Source organism: Cryptomeria japonica, chromosome 4 (genome assembly GCF_030272615.1).
Source record: "Cryptomeria japonica chromosome 4, Sugi_1.0, whole genome shotgun sequence".
Classification (NCBI taxonomy): Eukaryota; Viridiplantae; Streptophyta; class Pinopsida; order Cupressales; family Cupressaceae; genus Cryptomeria; species Cryptomeria japonica.
Window position 1 is genome coordinate 313,249,618 of NC_081408.1, and position 21,242 is coordinate 313,270,859.

The following is a 21,242-nucleotide window of genomic DNA, read 5'->3' on the forward strand; positions in this document are numbered from 1 at the left end:
TCTAAACCATGAGCCCCTAATCTCGACAACGTCACCAAGTTCCTAATCAAAGGCAATTAAATAAATCTTGAGCACAATTAATTTCTAAAATCATCAATGTCACATGGCAAAATTAATCACTCAATATTAATTAAATATTTATTTAATTAATTAAATCATTCCAAGCAAATCATTTTAAACAATTCTCTTATTTATTTTAATTAAATATATTTTACATATTTAATTAAATAAATCAATTTGCCATTAAATCATCAAAAAGAAGAATTAATTTGAAAAAAAAAAAAATTGCCATAAATATTCAAAAAAGGAAACAAATCAAAAAATGAATTAATTGGGAAAAACAATTAAAATTTGAGAAAAGAAATCAATTGGAGATAATCTTGAAAAACAAATTAAAAATTGATAAATAATCTCAAAGAAAGCAATTAAAACAATTAAATATTAAAATTGAATGAAATAGAGAATAAATCAGTTTTTTCCTGATTTTATCTTAATTGTAGTTCAATTTCCTTTAAAACTGAGAAAAGCAACCAATCACATCAATTCACTTGGATTGTGCTTCCTCTTGGAAAATATTAACCGCTCATCATCATTTGATCTCAGCTGTTGGTTTCTTTCTGAATTTCCTATAAATTCGGGCTCTCATCTCTCATTTAGGGATCCTAGAGAATATTTTGTTATTATGATGTTTTTGCTCTAGGTTCATTGAGAATTTGTATTGAGATATTGCATATTAGTTATTTCATATTGCTTAAATCATTTAGCTTAAATATTCATATATTTCTTAAATCATGTTAGATTAATCTTGCATATCTAGGTTAAATCTTGCATCCATTTAGCTCATATTCATGCTCATATAGATTTAAAAATCCTTCGTTTAGGTGTTGTCTAGTCACTGGATAGCTTAGCAATCTGAGAGCAATCTAAAATCGCATCTACTAGAAGGCAATGGGTTGCTTTGTAGTGGTTTATTATTCATTGATTATTGATTTACTAACCACACATCTAATGACTTAATTGAAGTGATATGTATTCCAGATACAGATACCGATTCACTTTTCACACACACATTTTTGGCGTCAACCAACCAAGTAAGCCACTAAAAAGTCAACCAAGGTCAAACTAGGTTTAAAAGAGTCAAATCAGTGGAGGGGTACTACATTATGAACCTAGTTAGATGTTTATTTTCATTGTCTTCATTTTGGCATGCTTGATGGGACCCGTGTCTCTTAGTTAATTATCAAAATTTGAATTTTCATTAATTTTTTATGTCTTAGGTAGCGGATCAAACTTGTGCTTGCACTTTGGCATCTTCTCTTTTTGGCATTTGCACTCCCATATTGGAGTTTATGCTAGTTCAGGCTCACACTTGTAACTTGTAGGGTTTTTTTATTAAAAGAGAAGGGTTTAGTCTAGTAGAATGGATTTATTTGCAATAGGATTCCCTATGACCTATGATTCCATTGGCCATGCAATTTTCTTAAACCCTTTAATTTACAAGTTAATATATGCATGCAATATCAAAGCAAAACAACATAATTAAAAGCATGCATGTACACACATGTGACTAATACTCAACTCCACTATCTAGCTCCATGATAAACCTCAATAATATACATTTATTTCAAATTCAATTAAACATAATCTTCAAGGTTCTTGAATATTACAATTGCACAAAAATATTCATTGAATTTATACACTAAATTTATACAAGGTAGTAATGAACATCACATTACATAATTCATTTACAAATCTAATTCTTTTTTATTTATCATTCCCTATTAATTTTCCTAAGAAAAATGATTTATAATTGACCCTCAAATATAAGATTATTAAATCATAATTAAACATCGAATAATGGGTTGTATTAAGTGTGTTTGAATCATCATAATAACTAGCGCTTTCACCAAAATGAGGTGCAATGGTTACATTGATAGTAAAATATATTTTGAATAATGTGTTTGATGATATTAATTACAAAAAATAAAAAGAGTGATTATTTGTATTAATGATTTTTGAAATGAAAAAATTAATAAAATGAATGGAAGTTAATTTAAGATGCTAAATTATAGAAAATGTTTTTATGGTACAATATCTATTGTATAATTCTTGGATACCGTTGACTATAGAGATGAGTTACACTAAATAAATTCATAGTTCATTGCTGAGACATCCTTTTTACAACTATCACAAGTCAAAAAACAAAAAATTGTATTGCTAACTTCAATATGAATATGGGTGCATGCGAGAAGGAAGCACAACTAGCGTCTTCTATTTTTCGGACACTACTCCACTCATTCAAGATCTTGCATAAGGTGAGAGTTTATGATAGTGACTTCATGGGTTTTTTAGTGATTGGCACATATAAGAAATCATTGCAAACATGGTAAATAAATGTTAGAAGTTTTGATATGGAACACAACTATTGATTGTCAATTTTCATTTTTATTTTTGAATCAAATATGGTTTTTTTTTTGTTTTTCTTTTATCTTTATGACCTTGTTAGATCAATGTTTAAAATATTTACATATTCCAAAAAGAATTGAAAATTATAAATTTATAAAGATATAAAAATAAGACAACAAAATTCTATTCTATTGTTTTCATTGTCTATATAATTTTATAAAATTAAAAAAAACAATTATAATTTTAATATTACTATTTTTATTTAATCCCCTGGAGTGTAGACTGGTTGGTTGAGCCGTTGAAAGACATAGACAACCGATGTAGGTTCAAACCTCATCCTGACCAAATAGAGTTGGTTTACTTAGCCGCACCTAGGTGGGCTCTGTGGGTTATTGCGCGAGCTAGAGGATTAGTCTTTCCTCGTAAGAGTCGTGAGGACACCTCCGAGATAACGAAAAAAAATTACTATTTTTAAATTAGTTTTACATAAATAGAATTGATAAATAAAATAATGTCTTTTAAGTTAATTATTCTATTAAAATCTTACATGTAATATTTAATTGAATATTTTTACTTAATAATTAGAAATAAGTAAATGATTTCAATAAATTAAAATTGGATGTAGTAAAAAAAAAATTATTTACCTCATTTTAGAGCTATGATAGAGCACATAACTAAAAAATGAAATTAAATAAAAGCATTCTACTTATTCTAATAGTTGATATATGGCTTCTTATTATTTTTATCATAATTTTTGAATTATAAATAAGAATAATAACTTCTTAGTTGTGTTGGGAATAAAAAAAATTTGAATTGGGTTTCTTTAAAATGTTGTGGATTGATCTCATATTTTGTGAGATCAATCCCAGCTATTGTAGATCTAACATAAGTCCTACTATTCTATTGGAATCGATTTGTGATTTGAACTTGAGATGCTCAAATTTGAGTCAAATTCATACAATGTGAGTGAACATGCATGTCATGATATTGAGTTACAAGAAAATAGAGCTGACCTTGATGCATGAATTGTATCTTTAAAAAAAAAAATCATAATAAAATCAATTTGCAGTAATATGTGTAAATAATATAAGAAGAAGACCAAATTTAAAAATATAAAAAAAAGAGTAAACAATTAAAAATTGAAACATGTCTCAAGATACTTATATTAAAATACTTCCTTAAAATAAACCTAAATAGAAATTCACACTTTATTTTTTATTTTGTATTTTTTTTAAAAGAGTTTTTGTTTAATTATCGTTGCCATACTCTTAATTGGATGTAGTTGATGGGTTAATTTTTTAGATTGCTCCCTCTAGAAATCTCTATTTATTTTAAGGCTTCCAATTCTATTGCAATCTTCATTGTCCAATTAAAAAATACAATCAGATTCAGTTTTATAAATATGCAAACCTTTCATATTTACAATCACATGCACATTGCCACATTTTCAGTATATCATACATACACTTATTAAATTATAGATTTATTTTCTTTATATGCAAAATTACTTGCAACTAATCCTCCTTTAGCTAATTACATATCTACTATTATTCTCAAATCAAAATAATGAATAAATTTTCTAGTTTTCTCATATTAGGTGCCAACAATCATAGTGGTAAGTTTATAATTAGAAGGTGATCTATATTGGGTAACTAATCAATAGGGAAGGTGGTAGGAGTAATGATGGTGGTAGGGGCTATAATAGGGATGAGAGTGGTGGTCATGAATTGGTAAAGGTAGATATAAGATTGGGATATGAAGGAAAAATTGGATGGGGTAAAACATTAGAGGAAGTCGATAAAAAATAAAAGACTATTAAATATATCTATGTCATAGGAACACCTTTCATGTTCTTATAAAAGAAATGTTCTAATTGACTAGGAGACCTTTCTTGAGGAAATGCATCATTTAAGGCTTTCCTAATAAAGTGTAAGATATTGTTTAGCCAAATGAGCCTCAACATTCTAGGATTTTTGATCCTCCAAGTGGTTCTCAACATGAGCATTAGAAGATATAATAGTGTTGTTATTTTGGGTGGTCATATTGGGATTTACAGAAGCATGCCTCATTGAAATATTAGAATCATACATAGTTCATGACATAAAAAAGAAAACTAAGCTTAAACAATCACTTTCAAAATTTAAATTTAAAAAAAATTAGAACTATATTGTATCTAAAAAATGAAACCCTAGTGGGGCCCTAATGCAACAACCAATGTTGAAAAAGAGAAATCACAAAATAGAGATAAAACCTTGAAATGAGAGGCATAAAAATTGGAAAATGAATGTATAAGAACACAAAACCCTACAAGAATCTAAAATGATGATGTAATAATAAATCCTAGATCAAAAACCTAATATCTAGTGAAATTATTAAACCCTAAAATAAACCCCTAAGGAGTGTATGTTATGACATGTTCACTAAAAATTCAAAGTAAAATAAAAATTCTCTAAGCCTAATTTGTGCTAACCCAATACTTGATACATTTAAATATTTTAATGTGGGAAATCTAAAATGCTTGACTTGTTTGCCACCTAGAATCTTTTGTAGAACTCTAGTTGTTCTTGGGTCAATTCTATGGGTTTGGATTGATTTTGAAAGAACTTATGTTTTGATGTCTAGCTAAATCTTATGTCTCTATTTCTCAAGTTTGCCTCAAATTCTACTTGATGTTTAAGTTTAATGACTCAATGCAATTATAAATACCTTTAGAAAGTTGCCACAATGCTAGTGTCGAGTTCTCCTATGTCAACCACTCAGAAAGATTGGTTTGATGATTGTGGAAATGATTGGAAAATAATAAGTAGGCATGTGTATATCTTACACTAATGGTTCTAAAGTAAATATTGTTCCTTTTAGTGCACCGTTTGAAGTTTTCCACTAATAAATGCTCCTTAAACATTGTAGGAAGTTGAAATGAAATGAGACTGGGACGTTGGAATTGATGAATTAATGTCCAAATGAACATTTTAAAATACAATCACATAATAATACATAAAAAAATGTGTGGCAAGTAGGTTCATGGTAGGAATAGAACCAAAGAGAGTTGACAAAGTTTGAATTTGAATTTTTAGAATTCAAGAGTTAGTTAAGCACACACAAGAATGATCTTACACTTATGGAATTGATTTTAGATAAGCAGATAGTAATGTGAAGAATGAACGTCTGAATATGAGATGTACAACAAATGTAAAAAAGATGGAAAAATATATAGAAATAAATAAAACATTATAAATTATATAATAATATGTATAAATATAAATAAACATAAATTTAAAAAATAATTCATTTTTTTTACAAAATTATATCATTTATCAATTATAATTACATTAAAATATTTTTTAAATAAATATAAAACTAAATAACAATTAACATGAATCTACCAATTTTTACCATCATATAAATATTTCTAACTCAAAAAACCAATGTAAGCACTGGACATTCATTTTAGTTGTCCCGTATAATAGTTACTTAGGCCCTTTAGGCAAATTCAAATGTTTCACCCTTTTGTCCCGTATAATAATTACTTAAGCCCTTTAGGCAAATTCAAATGTTTCACCCTTTTAAGGGAGGAAACTCCCTTGTGAGAATGTGGGCCACTCTAGATTTTTCTTCTCAAGTGATTCATGCAATCTTATTATATTTTTCCCCTTGAACTTATAATATGCTTTTAAAATCTAGCTCTAGTTAGAGTCATACAATTAAACTAATTTATGGTTAGTATCATGTATTGGTATATAATCTAATTTATATAAAAATTCAAAGCAAAATATTGTATCTAAACTTTGTTTATTGATTGTATAAATTTTTGGGATACAAATATATATGCATATATAAGCATTTTAGATAATTGTAAATAAATAATAATAATTAAATTTTATTTACTTTATGCCCTTATATAAAATAGTATTATTATCACATATGTGATAGCAAACTTTTATTTAGTGTTCATATAAGTCTTGTGACTTTATTTTTTATATGTTTACATGTAGCTAAAATCAAAGATTTATGATTCATAAATATTTTTGCATAAATTTCAATGTCAATTACGAGCATATAGGTGAATTGGAAGACCCTTTACTAGAGTAGGGACTGGAAAGTAACATATCCAATCATCTTCAATTGGTTCCCACCTACATGCACATATCATCAATTGCTGAAATTAGTCATTTTTTTACCTTTTAATCCAAAAATTATGACTTCTTTCTACAATGATATTGCAATTCATGTACTTCTAGAAATGATAGACAAGCTCACCTAAATTTAGTGACAAAGTTGTGCAAGAATAGAGCGATTTCAAATCTTGCCAAATGGAATCCTGGACAAAGCCTAGCACCTCTCCCAAATGGCATATACCATGGATTTTCAGACAGAGCCTACAAATTGAGTAAGCTGAATCAAATTATCATTATACAATACAAAATACCATTCATAGTTTATAGAAATTCATAGTTAAATAAATCAAGTTAGTGGGTTGACATACTAGGGAAGACTCATTTTGCCAACGCCATGGATTGAAAGTGAATGGATTAGGGTAGTATTTTTCATCTAAATGCATTGCAACTAGGATTACATATACTGTCCATCCTTTGGGAATGACAAAATCTGCATTTGCACTTAGTTAGCTTACAATAGTGTAACAATAAACCTTTCAACCTACTTAGCTTAAGCAATATTAAATTTACATTAAGATTTCACAAAATTGAACCTTTAAATTTAACATCTTGTTTTGCTTCTCTATATACCCCTTGGCCAGCACTACCCAATCGAAGAGCTTCTTTTATCACCTAGAAAGAAAACCAAATTAAAGAAATTGTTGTAAATTTTATTAAATGATAATGAACAAAGTTGTGATTTCATAAAGAGATAGTAATACTGATATAATAGTTTGTCATCTAAGAGGGGTAGAAGATAGAGTCCCTTAAAATTAAAATTTGTACTCACACAACGAGTGAATTTCATAGCTTGATAGTTCTCCCATGTTAGCTTTCTATTTCCATTATCCTTTAATAGAGAGTCATGCTCAGCCTGCTTAATCAAAATATGAGTTGGGTATCTTACAAAATATTATGCTAACCTATAATTCACGACCATAAGAATATGATTTAAATCTTAGGAATGATGAGTTGTATGCACTCCACAATCTAAGTATATGAATTCTAAGACATTTAACTCGTTTGTATCATGACCTACCAAGTAAAAAACTACCATAATGTCTGCCTATTGTCTTTTTAAATCAGATATACCTAAACAATGCCCATCTTGAAAAAAATTTTAAACTAAAAGATCCATATCCCATAATTTGAACTCTTTGAACTTAGTTTTCTAAGATGGACCCCTTACTAAGTCATTTGTATAAAGGCAATTAAATTAATTTTATTTTTTCTTGACTAGAATTTTATTTTCAATTATAGCTAAATGCTCACCATTAGCTCCTTCATTGCTTGTGGGTTGTCTGTGAGAAATTTAATAGCAAATGCCATGGTTGTGGAAGAAGTTTCATAACCGGCAAACATCATAAATAATAAAAAATCTCCAATAATTTCATTTGACCATGACTCTTCTTTCAAATTTTTTGTCAATTAATCATTACGAATCACTTCAGGATGTTGTCTTCTCTCCTCTATACACTCTTCAACCTTTCTTATGAATGTTTCTCTTCCCTGCATTCCTCATGGCCAACCATTAATATTCTATCGAAATGCATTTATATCACTCAAATATTAATAAAATTGGATGAATTACCTTAATCCCTTTTGTATAATTAGATCCTGGAAATTTGATGGGGATTTGAAGGATAGCTACCACATATGCCTCAAAAGCCTCATAGATTTCTTTTGAATCTTCATAAGGAGGTAAGTCCAACAACTTTTTACCCATAATATTCAAAAGAACCTACACATTAAGGAAGAGATTATTAATGGCAAACAAATTCTAATAATAACAACTTCATATTTATTGTATTATATAATAACAAAACCATGTAAATATCACTCAACCTTTAATAGGAATTGATATGATATCTTATTATCTTAATTAACACAATAATGAGACAACTTCGATCTTAACATAAATTTCATGTTTTAGTAGACTTGTTTCATCTATCTTTATAATAAATTACAACTCCAAAAGATAGAGAAAGAGGGAGCATCCTGGTTCGAGAAAGGGCAACTCGACTTGATTGAGGGCCCCACCCTCGAGGAAGAGAATCTATACTGTGAGGAGCATCCTGGTTCGAGAAAGGGCGACTCGACTTGATTTAGGGCCCCACCCTCGAGGAAGAGAATCTATACTGTGATCCTGCTGGTCAACCTGATCCTAAAAGGTTGGAAAGTGTTGCTGCAAGTGATGTATCTCAGGCTTTAGTCGTTTGTCAAGAGGCGGCAGGGGAGCTTTCAGTCGATGCCCCATAGAATTGTAGGGCTGCCAGCCAGCCTATCAAGGTTGGGAGGCAGGGAGAATCTACGCTCCTCCAACCAGAGGGAAGGAAGGTAGCTCGAGCTATCCTGGAGGACGGGGCAAGAAATCAAGCTCTCGATCAACCGGTGCTAACCGTACTGCCTTAGTGGATTAGTCAGTTTAGGAAGAAAGAAAGTAGTTGATTAGTTTGGCCCTTTAATCCCACTTTTATCAATATTATATTAGATTTTAGCTTTTATATATTTAAAAAAATCTTTATTTTCTTTGACTACTTTAAAAAATATAAAAAAGATTGCATGAATTAAAGACAAAAAAAACATTTTATACCTTATGGCATTCCTTCTGAAGATGAATAACACCCTTCTTTTGCCATCTCTCCATTGCTGCAGTGAAGACATTTTGTAAATCATCCATGAAGCCTGAGACGAGATTCTCATGCTTCAGCAAATTGGCAGCACTTGCATGGAGTTTCCTCTGAAGATCACCATGGACATTGAGTATACCATATTTCCCAACAAGATTTTTAAAAGACAATGGGTAATTGGCTTGGAACAACCTGCCCTCATTCTGCAAAATATATCTATTGAACTCTGGATCAACTGATATAACCAAGCGTGCTCTTCCAAACAAATTTGTTCTAAAAACTGGCCCATACCTGCATTACAAATCATCGTCACTCTGTCATTCCCAAATAACAGAGAAGCCAAGAGGAGCCAAATCATGCAAATCATCTCCACAGTCCAGAGAGGCGAAATCAAATGATAACAAGAAAACATAAGTCATGAAGAAAAAACAGACCAGAAACAAAGTCATGACCGAATCTCACTGCCCACAGCGCTATGGCAATCAGTACTGAGATGCAAAGGGATAGAAAAGGAAGCAAATTTCATTACTTGTTCTCATGATCTTGAATGAATTGACGCGGTTGAAGTGATCTGAGGCCTCGATAGAAACTGATGGATTCTCCAATCAGTGGCCATTCAGAGGATCCTCAGGGCACTGACATTTCCGAGCTTTTGCTGGTTCTGCCTACAATTTTCCATACAAAAATTGTCACAGACAATATTACCCCCATCAGAACCCAATACAAATATTCGTCCAGTAAAGACATTTCCTCCATTTTTCAAAGCTTTCAAGAAAAGACTGTTGATTTGGGACTGAAAAATTTAACCCCTAACAAGTCTCTTTAAATAGATTTTTCAACTTTGAATGATTAAGACTCTTACATAAAAAAATAGATTCCTCAAATAAGCCAAAAAGTATCTAACTTCAACATAAATATTTAATGTTGCATAAAAAAAAATAGATGATGAGGTGGAGGTCATTCCTCAAATAAGCCAAAGAGGTATCTAACTTCAACAATATGCTTATTACTAGGGTTAGTTGGTTTAGTGTTGGTTTCTTTGTGGTTAAGATAGGGATTCACTCTCCAGATTGGTTGCTTGTCATTTTCTATAATAGTAGGTGGAATATGTTGACTTTGAAAAACATGTTAGATCTTGATTATAATATAAGATTGATTCCCTTTTTTTATAAAATATTATATTTTTTACTTCTCTATAATAGTAGGTGGAATATGTTTTTGATAGTTAAGATATGTTTTCTGCCCCTTAGTTTTGGCTGTTTTTTTAATCAAAAAACATAAAAAATTTAATTAAAAATTTTAAAAAATTAAACTTTACCATCTATCTATGATTCTCTTATTTAACTTTAATTGAAATTCACATCATGGTGATATATTTGAAGGATGTAACCTGTTTACAATTTTTTTTTCATTATCAAACAAATAAAGATGCTTTGTATATATATATATATACTACTTTATGATTTTAAATAAATATGATATCAAATGAATGTTACATTTTCAACATAAATATAATTTTAAATAAATATATATATTAGACTTATTTTAAAAAAAATAAATATATGATAGATCTTGAGGAGAATATAAATTGGATCATGTTTTTAATTATTACTAAAAGCACATGTTGACTTTGGAAAACATGTTAGATCTTGATTATAATATAAGATTGATTCCCTTATTTTTATAAAATGCTATATTTTTAACTTTTCAAACCATAAATATGGCTTATAGACTAGTCATCTCATTTTTATTATTATTTTATATAACATAAAGTGTTACTTTAATGATAGGCAACCGAAGAATATATATTATAATAATGATAGTCTTAATATATATTCTAACATATTAAATCCCTCAAGTAACGACCATCTTGTGAAGGATTTATATATTTATCATGAAGATATATATATATATATATATATATGAATGATAAATTTATAGGCTATTGTATTTTTAAGAAGTTAATTTTTTAATTTTTTAATTTACGTGATTTTTCTATCATAAATAATTTTATGTTAAATTGATTTTGGAATTATATTTAATTTGAAGTTAATAATTATTTTTATATGTAAAATTAACATTCATGTATTTGTTTATTTGTTTATAATTCTATCTAAAATAAAATTAATGTAGTATTCTCACGCTCAATCAATTTTTGAATTCTCACATGGTGCCTAGATCGAGAGGTGGGGAAGGGGCATGGTGGGGGTTTGTTGGTAAGTGTCCAACATATCCCCTTGGGATTCGTGACATAGTTTGACAACCTCTTGTGAAATCCTTAACTGAGATGGTATCGAATTCCTGAATAGATGCATCTTTGGGGAGAAACAGCCAACTCAACTCCCTATAAGTGGTATCAGAGCAGGGTCGCAAGTTTGAATCCCCTCGGGTAACACTGAGGGGGAAATTGTTGGTAAGTGTCCAGCATATCCCCTCATGATTTTTGACATGGTTTAACAACCTCCAGTTAGATCATTAACTAAGATGGTATCAGATTCCTGAATAGATGCATCTTTTGGGAGAAACGACTAGCTCAACTCCCTATAGGGTGGGGGTTCACTTGATCCCTCACCTCCTATTGCACCTCCTATGCCTCTTATCCCAACTCCTTCACATGGGGAATACACTTTTGAGAAGGTTACAGTCCCTTTGGATTTGACTAACACTCTTTTAATAGTGGAAAAGGCTCTTCTGGGCCCTACTATTCTCTCTTCTATAGTAGTGGACAAGGCCACCTTTGTTATTAAGGTTGAAGGTTTGAGGTTTGTTCCTTCTGGGTATAATTTTTTTGTCCCCTTATCTAATGAATCCCCAATAGACAATGTTGACCTCATTAAAGATTCAAAGTCTATTCCCTCTGGCGAAGTGAGAAAGATTACTTTCATCGTTGAGGTTGAAGGTTCGAGGTTTGTGCCATCCATGGAGATCCCTAAAGTCCCTTTGGGTGATGGGCCTTTAGTAGATAAAGCTTACCCCACTGATGATTCTGGGTTTGTGCCTGCTGATGAAGTAAAGAATAATTCAAAATCAAAGGGCTAGAAAAATATGCTCATTGGTGATTCCTCAACTCCTTGTAAATTGGTGGCCCCACTAGAATATATATTTATGATATAGGCACCTCTATCAAGCTGTCAGATTATGTAATGGATTAAATCCTCTCATCAATGAACAATGCACTGGTGGGAAGGTTCATTGGTTTTCGTCCAACCATTGATATGGTTGGAAGTTGGACTACTGAAAAATGGAAACTTAAAGGAAGCGTTATTGTGAGTCCTATGCCTAGTGGTCTCTTTTTGTTCACAGAAACTATGGTCTTAAATTTAATTTTTTATTTATTGATGCAGGGACTTCACGGGGTCATAACTTTTGACTCGGTTGTCTGATTAGACTGAAATTTTACGTGGACGTAGATCTTGAGGAGTTGATTGGATTGCCGAGTGAACCTAGTTCGGTAGGGCCTCCAAAAATTCAAATTTTTAGGGCCAAATTCCTTCATCTAAAGCCTCAAAATTAGCTTTTACTTTCTTTTTCGATTTTTTAGAAAGTTGGTTTTTTAGTTAATTTTGAGCTCGTAATCTTTTTGAGATTAGAAAGTTGTTTTTTTATGTCGTAGGAATTTTTTTTTAGATTTCTAGAATATTTTGTGATTTTTGGGATAGATTTGAAAATTTCCTTAAATGGCAATTTTTGGATTTTGTTAAAATCTGCCGAAAAAGGAAATTTTTGGTGATTGTTTAAAATAGGGACTTTTTCATTGTAATGGCAGAATGGTTGGAGTTGTAGAAGAATAATGAAGAACATTTGATCTAGAATTGTGTTTATTTCTGATTATTCTTTGTTATATTGGTTATGTTTTAACTGGCTACATCATCTGGTATCAGAGCAGGAAGATGGTTGAGAGAGGAAGAGGAAGAGGTCTTTCTTAGATGCATAGAGACATGAAAAACCTCCAAAGGTAGGTTGCAGAGCTCACAAATATAATGGAAAATCAGAGACTGAGGCAAATGGAAGATAATTCTAATGAAAGTTTAGATGAAGGAGATACAAATCAGTCTGAAGAGTTTGAAGAAGAGCCAGTAAATCATGGAAATTTTGAAGAGAGGATTCTTAGGGCATTAGAAGGGAAGAATGAAGGAATTAAAGTTAAAGTTTCAGAATATGCAGGTAGTCTTAAACCAAAGGAGCTGATTGATTGGCTGAATTAGATGGAGAAATTTTTTGAGTGGAAATCTATGACAGAGGGAAAAAAAAGTTAATTTTGCATGGACTAAGTTAAAGGGTCATGCAATGATCTAGTGGGATCATCTACAAAAGGAGTGAATGAGGAAAAGAAAAGAGAAGATCAAAACCTAAAGCAAGATAGATAAGAAATTAAGAGAAATTTTTTTGCCTTTAGACTATGCACAAACTTTGTTTCGCAGATTTCAAAATCTGAAGCAAAATTTATCTACTATATAAGATTACATAGATGAATTTTACCAGTTGTCCATTCAAGTTGAGCATCAAGAATTTGATGAACAAATGGCTGCTAGGTATGTAAATGGATTGAAGTTTTCAATTCAGGATGAATCAAGCATGCATCTGATCGACAGTATGGAAGAGGCCTATCAACTGGATCTTAAGGCAGAAGAAAAGCAAAACAGACAATATTTTCAAAGGAATAGAGGAGGAAGAAGGGGTACTTCATCTCCTTCACGTGGTGGTTCAAGTTATGGTAGGGGAGATTCATCCCAAGGAGTAGAGAAGCAAGATGATACCCGCCCAGAGTCCTCTAATCTACAACGAGGATGAGGGTTTCAAAGAGGAAGAGGTTATGGTGGCGGTAGAGGATGGGAAAGCCAAAGGAGACCATTCACTTGTTTTAGGTGTGGGGAAGAAGGCCACAGAGCATTTGAGTGCTCAAATTTTAACATGCAAGATAGAAATCAAGGAGGACCACCCAAGGTGATTTTAGCTAAATCTGAAAATGATGGAGTAGATTTAGAAGTTCTCCTAGATGTAGGAGAAAACCTCATGATAAGGAGAACCTTGATAATCCCAGAGAAGGAGAAAACATATATTCAAAGCTTTGATGACTCATGGCTTCGAACCAATATTTTTTGAACCAGATGCACCTCAGGAGGAAAGGTATGTCAAGTTATTATTGATAGCGGTAGTTGTGAGAATATGGTTTCCAGAGAGATGGTAGATGAGTTGAATTTACAGTGTGAGAAACATCCTCACCCTTACTGTATTGCATGGTTTAAGAGGGGGATTGAAGTTACTGTTGATAAGAGGTGCCTGATCAAGTTTTCTATAGGCAAAACTTACAAAGATGGGGTCTGGTGTGGTGTCATCCCAATGGATGCATGCCATGTATTATTGGGGAGGCCTTGGCAATATGACAAAAAGTTCATGCATGATGGGGAAAGGAATACATATACATTTTGGAAGGAGGGATCGAAAGTCATCTTATTACCCCTTAAGGATCTAGGAGAAGCTAAGAATATGTTGTCTAAAAGAGAGCTTGTTAAGGAGATGAAGGTGACAGGATTCTGTTATGCATTAATGGTACAAAAGGAGAAAGGAAGAGGGATACCAATACCTACTGAAGTAGCAAAGGTACTCAAAGAATATAGTGATGTTATACTTGATGAGCTACTTGATGGTCTTCCATCAAAGAGATATATTCAATATCATCTTGATTTAATTCTGGGAGCATCTTTACCTAATCAGGCAGCATATAGGATGAGCCCTACACAACATGCATAACTCAACAAGAAGGTTATGGAGCTTATGAAGAAAGGTGTTGTGTGAGAAAGCATGAGTCCATGTGTTGTACCAACATTATTAACACCAAAGAAAGATGGTACATGGAGGATGTGCATAGATAGCCACACAATCAATATAATTACCATCAAATATCAGTTCCCTATACCTCGCTTGGATGACATGATGGATGTTCTTTCAGGGCCCCAGTATTTTAGTAAAATTGATTTGAGAAGTGGGTATCACCAAATTCGGATCCGAGAAGGGGACGAATGGAAGGCTGCTTTCAAGACTAGAGATGGATTATATGAGTGGATGGTGATGCCATTTGGGTTATCTAATGCACCCAGTACCTTCATGCGATTGATGAATATAGTGCTTCGACCTTACATTGGTAAGTTGGTTGTAGTTTATTTTGATGACATTTTAATTTTTAGTAAGAGCAAAGAGGAGAACTTGCAGCATATGCGGATCATATTGGATGTGTTGAGGAAAGACAGACTTTATGCAAACCTGAAAAAGTGTAGTTTTATGCAATAGAGTCTAGTATTTCTAGGATTTATTGTTTCTGCAGAAGGTATCAAGATGGATTTAGAGAAGGTTAGAGCAATTTTGGAATGGCCTAGTCCTAAGAGCATAACATAGGTAAGAAGCTTTCATGGTCTAACCACATTTTATCAAAAGTTTATTCAAAATTTTAGCAGTATTGTTGCACCCTAACAAATTGTACCAAAGGAAAGGAATTCATGTGGACCAATGAGGATGAAGAAAGTTTCAAGTTTCTAAAGAAGAAGGTAACTGAAGCTCCCATATTAGCATTACCAGACTTTGAAAAAGTGTTTGAAGTTGATTGTGATGCCTCACATGTAGGTATTGGAGCTGTTCTTAGCCAAGAAGGTAAACCAATCACCTTTTTTAGTGAAAAGTTGAATGAGGCAAGGAAGAACTATTCCACATATGATCTAGAGTTTTATGCACTTGTGCAAGCCTTGTGACATTGGAGGCATTATTTAGTGCCAAAGGAGTTTGTCTTGTTCACAGATCACATCGCATTAAAATATCTGAACACACAAAAGAAGTTGAGTAGTAGACATGCGAAATGGCTTTCATTCTTACAAGGATACACATTTGTTTTGAAACACAAATCAGGAAAGCAAAACCAAGTTGCAGATGAATTGAGTAGATATGTTGTACTTCTAACAACAATGGAGAATGAGGTAGTTGGTTTTGATACAATCAAATATTTATATGAGTCTGACAATAAAATTTGGGAGATTGTGGAATAGTTGAAGAACCCAATAGATGGACATATGTTTGATATTCAAGGTGAATACTTTATGCAAGATGGCTATCTCTTCAAAGGGAAACAATTATGCATTCTAGTTGGTTCCATGAGGGAGAATATCATCAGGGAATTTCATAGCAGTGGTTTGGCTAGACATTTTGGCAAGGATAAGACAATAGCCTTAATTGAAGATAAATACTACTGGCCAAAGATGAAATGAGATGTAACCAAATATGTGGCAAGGTGTAGGATCTGTCAGGTTGCTAAAGGACACTCACAAAATACAGGGTTGTACATGCCACTTCCTGTACCTCTAGAACCATGGACAGATTTGAGCATGGACTTTGTTTTGGGATTTCCAAATACACAATGAGGTAATGATTCTATTTTTGTGGTTGTTGATAGATTCAATAAAATGGTTCATTTTATTGCTTGTAAGAAAACTAGTGATGCAAAATGAGTGGCCAAATGTTTTTTTTCAGAAGTTGTTAGGATGCATGGTGTGCCAAAATTAATTGTCTCTGATAGAGATACAAAGTTCTTAAGTCATTTTTGGCAAACTTTATGGAAGAATATGGGGACTAAGTTTTATTTTAGAAGTGCCTATCACCCTCAAACCAATGGGCAAATAGAGGTAGTCAATCGTAGTTTGGGAAACGTGTTAAGGTGCATTGTTGGAGAGAAGCCCAAGCAGTGGGATTTGGCATTGCCCCAAGCAGAGTTTGCTTACAATAGCTCTGATAGGTAAATCCCCATTTCAAATTGTTTATGGTAGGAATCCTAAGGGTGTTCTAGATTTGGTGTAGTTTCCCCTTGGCAAAAGAATCATTGATGATGCAGTAGCATTTGCAAAACACCTTCACCAATTGCATGAATAGGTGAGACAAAAGTTGCAGGAAAGTAATGCAAAGTACAAATCTATAGTCGATGTTGGTCGATGACATCAAGTCTTTAAGGAAGGTGATTTAGTGATGGTTTATCTATGGAAAGAGAGGTTTCCTATAGGCACATACCACAGGTTAAAATATAAGAAAGTTGGTCCTTGCAGGGTTCTCAAGAAGATCAATGACAATGCTTATCAGGTCGATTTACCACCTAATCTTGATATCTCTCTTGTATTTAATATTCATAATCTATACACATTTCATCGTGACATTCATGATGATGGTGGTGAGGAGGAATTAGATTGGCAGCGGACACTCCCTAGTAAGAAATGGGAGAAGATTGCACAGATTCTTGACAAGAAGACTGTTCGCACTCAGCAAGGAGAATACCATAGATACTTGGTATAGTGGGATGGATTAGCACCAAAAAAGAGAACATGGATTACAAAGTGGGAATTGCAGAAGTTGGATCGAGGTCAGTGGTAGCAATTTAAGGACACGCACTTGTAGGAGTTATGTTCTTTTCAACCAGAGGAGAATCATGCAGGGACTTTGCGGGGTCATGACTTTTGACTCGGTTGTCCGATTGGGTTGAAATTTTACGTGGACGTAGATCTTGAGGAGTTGATTGGATTTCTGAGTGAACCTAGTTCAACAGGGCCTCCCAAAATTCAAATTTTTAGGGCCGAATTCCTTCATCTAAAGCCTCAAAATTGGCTTTTACTTTATCTTTCAATTTTTTAGAAAGTTGTTTTTTAAGTTAATTTTGAGCTCATAATCTTTTTGAGATTAGAAAGTTGTTTTTTTGTGTCGTAGGAATTATTTTTTAGATTTATAGAAGATTTCATGATTTTTGGGATAGATTTGAAAGCAAGGGTTAATCATCCGATAGATCATTGCAAGAGGATTTTGGAATTGGATTTGGAGTTTGGATTGCGATTTGGATTTTGGAAGGCTTGGCATTTTCAGATTTCTTCTTTAAATTTGGTTTTGTGTTTTGCAGGTTGGTGGCTCTACTTTTCCATTTCATTTCCAAAAAAGATTGCCTTCTTCGTGTGCAAATTTTGAATTTTATTTGCTCTTGGAGTTTGATTTGAATGTGGAAATGATCTTCATTAGTGAATTTCAGTTGTTGTGCAAGTTTGGAATGGGGAAAGTGCAGATTTGGCTTTCTGAGTGCATTGTGAATTACTGTGTTTTCATCATGACTGCTATGTGGAAGTGTGTATCTTTCCTTTCAATTTTCTTACGTGTTTTTGGACCTTGTCTATATTTTTTGAGTTCCTTTTTGTTATCGGTTACTATCCTCTATCTCTCCTCTGTGGTTTTGGCTCCTATTTCTTAGTTTATGCTCAGTGGGAGAGGGATTTTCTTCTGCAATTTTCTTTCAGTGGATATCTAGTAAATATGTTGATTGTCTATGATGATATTTTGATGTTCCAAACTACCTGTGTTTGGTATGAGGGTCATTTTATACCCTTGAGTCTTCTTGAGACCCCTCCTAAGCCCTATGCCTTTGTAATGAGCTAATCTCTGCACTTTTACCAGAACGCCATGGAAACACCCATAAATGCCATGAAAACTACCAGAAACTCCACCCTACATACCAAGAAAGCCACCATACATTTTAGGAACACTATCCTAGGTTTTAGTGGTGCTGAGTTGTCCCAGTGGTCTCCGGAAGTCAGTTTTTGGCTTGTTTGAGAGCATCTTTGGTCTGTGTGAGTACTCCAGAGGTTTGTGCAGTATTTATTGGCATTTTAAGATTTTTTTGTGATGTATTTTTAACTCTTATGATGTTTCATGTTCTCCAGTAAGAGGGTTCATGCCTTACTGTTGAGGTGTTCCTATGCGATTTGATGCTCTAGCAAGAGGGAGGATGCCTCGTTGTTGAGGGATTGGTTATGCAACTCTAGTGGGATGTGTTATGGCCTCAGTGTTGAGGATATGATGCTATATGGATCTCTTTTATGGTTTGAATTCATGATTGTCTTATCTTTGATGTTGCATTTGTGAAGGCCTTCCTCCTTATGTTTGATTCATGAGTTCTCTTTGCTCAGTTAGTGCTCAGTTTTTTGAGATTGTTATTGTATCTTTGTTGGATTTCATGATGATGTTATATGTGTATTTGATATGTGTTTCCACCCTATGGTCATGGTTCATGGTAGAGAGAGTAGGCCCTTACATGTCTGGACCAGGGTCTTGAGCATTAGGTCTCTAGAAGGGGTCTAGACTTATTGGAATGACATGAAGGGTTTGATGTAATTGCAAGTGATAACTTAAATAATTTATTAGTGGGTTTTGGGTATTAGAAATTAACTAAACAAGACAATAATTGATTGTGTGCCCCTCCTCATAGCCCTATAAGCGTGTGCGCTCGGGATGAGTTTAGGAAGACCATTGTAGCGGTAAACCAATCTCTCTTGAATGGCTCCAAGGTTGAGATGGTTCCACATGTCTATCAGGGTGATTCTTGGCCCCTTCTATTGTGAGGATAGCATGTGATGACACTCTTGCCCTACAGAAGTCCATTTTCCATATGCTTTTCTTTATTGATTGTGCCTCTGGAGGGTCTCTTGATGATTTCAGCCTTGTGTTGCATCTTTGTGTTGTGATCTCTTGTTGGAGTCTTGTTGAGTCTTGATGTATCCTTTAGGTTGATAGGTGTCATCTTGGGTCATGAGTGTGAGTTGGAACCTTTGTCATCTCCTAGAACATGGATTGGTTCCTTGATTGGTTCCCCATGGTTGAGTGATTGATTGCCTTCTTCCATTGGGATACTCTCCTTGATGTTGCATGCATGGATCGGGTTCTTGATGAGATTTCACTTTGGAATTGGATTTTCTATGTTTGTGAAAAGAAGACATTTAATCATAGTGAAATATATATATATATATATAAAAGAAATGATGTATTCTTATATATTGTACTATCATGTATTTGAGAAGGAAGTTATAATAGGACTTGATGCTGGAATTAGGTATATATCTATGGTAATTTCATGATGTAAAAGATGCTTGTTATGAGTTTAAAGTAATCATGTGAATGGAATAGTTTATTTGTAATTGAATTATGTTAAATTCATGTGATGGGTAGTATTATGTTATGTTATAGAATGAATGATAGTAAAATATAATGGATAGAATTGATCTATACTTGAGTATCTAGGTGTTCATTGACACTAAAGGTTAAATTATTTGTATAAAGTTTAAATAAAATATACTATGTGTTTGTAACTTTGCATAGTAGGCAATGATGACTTGACTAAATAAAATATCAAGCATCTTTGTGTTAAGTACCTAAATGAAATGAAGGAGGAATATGATGTAGAGGTTAGGAAGAATGCCTTGATGTTTTCTTGATGTATAGAATGATTAATATGTAAAATGTGCTTATGGGTTTAATATGATTGTGAAATGGAGTAGTCATATGAATTTGAGTTGTATTTATATTCATGCATTGGAATTGAGCTACGTTATGCCCTAGGATGATGATGAATAAAATAGTTGCATTAAAGCTTAATTTGAGTAGCTAAGAATTTATGAGGAATGAATGGTTAAGGAAAATCTATGATAGAATATGCAAAAAGGAAATAAGATTACATACTTATGTTACTTGTAATATTAAGCCATTAGGATGTGATGTAGCAATAGAGACCTTGTGCTTGTTCTATGTACTCCTATGTATTAGGTCTCGATGAAATTGAAACAATGATATTGTAATAAGATGTGTTATTGTTATTTGATTCATATCTAAGAAATTTTCATGATGTTAGGATTGAGATACTATATTTAAATGAACAAATTATGTTTATAAAATTAAATATGATTCTTGAAATTGTTTTGTAGTATGGTATCCTATTTGAAGGATAATTAATGCTTATTATTATAACCTTGCATATGAATATGGATAGTATTCTTGATGAGATGTATAATGGTTGTGATTAAGGAAATTAAACAAGTCCTATATGAAGAAGAAGGATAACTGCATTTAGATTCATGATGCATTAAGTGATTGTATAATAAAGATGCTACTTAGACACATTTGATTAGTGTTTTAAAAAGAACTCGAGGAAATGCAATGTGATGGATTATGAATATATATTAATGTTAATCTAGTTGCATGGAAAGTAATT

General features: G+C 32.6%; 1 pseudogene; it reads right to left on the reverse strand.

Annotated features, from left to right (window-relative positions):
* Positions 1-6,265: 6,265 nt before the first annotated feature.
* On the reverse strand, positions 6,266-9,946 carry LOC131043498 (cytochrome P450 720B2-like; annotated as a pseudogene).
* Between the last annotated feature and the right edge of the window lie 11,296 nt (positions 9,947-21,242).